This window comes from Coenobita brevimanus, unplaced genomic scaffold, assembly GCF_032717465.1.
Source record: "Coenobita brevimanus isolate Jiangsu-jjx unplaced genomic scaffold, ASM3271746v2 jjx.HiC_scaffold_2800, whole genome shotgun sequence".
Classification (NCBI taxonomy): Eukaryota; Metazoa; Arthropoda; class Malacostraca; order Decapoda; family Coenobitidae; genus Coenobita; species Coenobita brevimanus.
In genome coordinates, this window is record NW_027643764.1 from 236,563 (window position 1) to 239,584 (window position 3,022).

Genomic DNA, 3,022 nt, shown 5'->3' on the forward strand with positions numbered 1-3,022 from the left:
TACATTGTTTGCCTTTGAATCCTACATGTCCATTATAATCTCCTAATAGAATTATTGCTTTGTCTTCTAATTTATTTAAGTGTGTTTCAGTGTCTTGCTGTAATGCTTTATTTTTGTTATCATCACTTACTGTGATGTATACTGTTATTATATGTATCTCTTTCCCATACACTTCTCCTTTCACATATAAATAATCTTTATTTATACCTTCTACCTTTTCCAGTGTAATCTTTTTATTTTCTTTATGTAGTAACATTATACCTCCTCCTTTCTTCTCTTCTTTTTCTCTCATGCTTTCATATACTTTCATATCGTCTATGAAAATGTTTCTTACTTTTAACTGTGTTTCTGTTAAGCACATTATGCCACGTTGAGTACACCGCTTCCCATCCGATCAGCGAAGTTAAGCAACGTTGGGTCTGGTTAGTACTTGGATGGGTGACCGCCTGGGAACACCAGATGCTGTTGGCATCCCTTCGTGTCAAGTGGGGTTGGTGGAGGATTAGTGCCCCTCCCTGTAAAACAATTAACTCTGAGCCTTTGGCCACCCCATTTGGGATACATGGCGTCTGGCAATGGATGGATGGATGGATGGACATTATTGTGTTTCCATCAATTATTTCTCTTAGTTCACTCATTTTTGCTTTTGTTAAACCTTGTATGTTTATAAGTTTTATAAGTACGTTCTCATTCTCATCCTTCTCCTTTTTTATACTCTTTTTCTTTCACTCCTCACCCTCTAGCCTGACAATTTTCCCCTTCTTTATTTTCCAAGAGTGAGAGCAGTGGAAATGAGTTACTTGAGAGGAGCATGTGGAGTGACGTGGAGGGACAGGTTGACGAATGAAGAAGTGAAGGAACGTTGTGGGGTAGATGTGGATGTGGTTGAAAAGATTAGGAGAAATACACTGAGGTGGTTTGGACATGTGGAGAGAATGGAGAATGAAAGACTGACTAAGAGGGTGTATGTAGGTGAGGTGGAGGGAGGGAGAGGGAGGGGTAGACCGAGGATGAGGTGGAGGGATGGAGTTGAGAGGTATATGAGGGAGGGGGGGGTGAGTTGGGGGGAGGGGAGTCAAATGGTGGGTGACAGAGTGACTGGGAGGCGTTTTGTCTGCGGCCACCCTTTGCGGGATTAGGGCGTCGGGCTATAGATAGATAGATAGATTTATTTTCCATGTTCCTCCGTTTTTCCGTTTTTCTGCCAGCTCATCTCTAAGTTTCTTGTTTTCTTCCCTTTCCTCTTTGGTCATATCTAATGCCACTCCTATTTTCTTTATTTCTGGTTTAGTGTTATCTTTCAGCGTCTTTGCTTTGGCTATAACTGCCCACTTCATCTTTTCGCTTCCTGTTGTTACTAGAACTGGTCTAACCTTACCCTCAGTTTTCTTCCCCAGTCGGATTGTCTTTACTACTTCTATATTCTGTAATCCCATTTCTTCCACAATTATATCTGCACAGCTTTTGTCATCATCTTTTTCTCTCTCTTTGCCTGTGTCTTTTTCTGATTCAGGGATATTGAACATCACTACGTTTTTCTTTCTCTTTTCCTCCTCTTTCTTTTCTTCCATTTTATTCATCATTCTTTCCACTGCCATATCTACTAGCCTGTCTTCTTTTCTCTCCCATTCTCTTCCCATGCCCTTCATCTTTTCTACTGCCTGCTCTACCATTCTGTCTTCTTTTCTCTCCCATTTCTGCTCTAGGTCTTCTATCCTGTCACTCAATCTTTCATTTTCTTCTTTCACCTCTTCCATCTCTCTTTTGATCTTTCTGTTTTCTTCCCTGAGTTTTTTCACTTCCTCAAAGTTCTTCAGAACTTGAGGCTTGCATCTTGTGCAAATCCATGTTGTTGCCTCTTCTTGTTGTAGAACTTTATAATAGTCTCTGCTTACCTTGCCACATCCTGCATGGTACCAGACCTTACAAACTTCGCACTTCACTCCATTATCTGTGTTCCTAACCATCTTTTTACACTTGCCACAGCCTTCGTCGTCCCTCATGCTTTCGCAGTCTTCGCATCTTTGTTCTCCATTTACTTCTGCAAAGTAGCCACAATCTTTGCATTTCTTTCTTCCTGGTACTCTTTTCTCGTTCCCTGCCATATTTTCTGTTGCTTTCGGGATTTTGTTCTAGCTTTCCCCCCTATTTTTTGTTAAATCTCACCCGTTAGCAACACACGGTGTTTGTTTACGTAATAATCATTGTGATTGTATTAGAAAGTTGTTGAAAGCCAGTGTTTTGAAGATCTATCTATCTATCTATCTATCTATTTATTGCTCAGACACCATAATCCCATAAAGGGTGGCCATTTGACACTGAGTTATCCGTTTTACAGGGAGGGGCACCAACCCACTTGTTGACACGTAGGGAGCACGTATGGTTTGGTTATATGGTTACCACCCAGCGTTGTATATGGTTTCTTGGCTTACAGGAAGATAATCAGTATAAAACCACCAGTTTAAAATGCAAACCGTGTCAAGCAGCCACCTGCAATGTCAGACTTTTAGGTTGATATGGTTCCATAGTCAAACTGCCACTAATAGTTTGTCTCTGCCAACCTGACCTAACACAACTGTACCAAACCTAATCTAATGTAGCCAGATTCAAATCAAACTTAAATTAACCTAACCTAACCTGAAGAATTTGGCAATGAATGAGATTCCAAATTGACCCATTACCCTCTGCAGGACACCACTACCGGTGTCAGCAAACCTGTGCTCCTGAGTAATGTTATTTTTGCTGAATTTGGGTGTCATGAATAAATTATACAATCTTTAGTGACCAGTGATATTTCTACAGAATGTCTGTCTATCTATCTATCTATTGCCAGACGCCTCAATCCCGTTTGGGGTGGCCACAAACAAATCGCCTCTATGACGCCCTGTCTCCCGCCATTTCACTGCCCTGCTCCCAACTCACACACCCCTCTCTCCTATACCTCTCCACCCCATCCCTCCATGTCATCCTCGGCCTCCCCCTCCCCCTCCCCACATCCACCTCACTCACATACTGTACACTC

At 41.8% G+C, this 3,022-nt stretch overlaps 1 pseudogene; it reads left to right on the forward strand.

Annotated features, from left to right (window-relative positions):
- The first annotated feature begins 352 nt into the window (after nucleotides 1-352).
- LOC145390076 (5S ribosomal RNA) lies at nucleotides 353-470 on the forward strand (annotated as a pseudogene).
- Nucleotides 471-3,022: the final 2,552 nt, after the last annotated feature.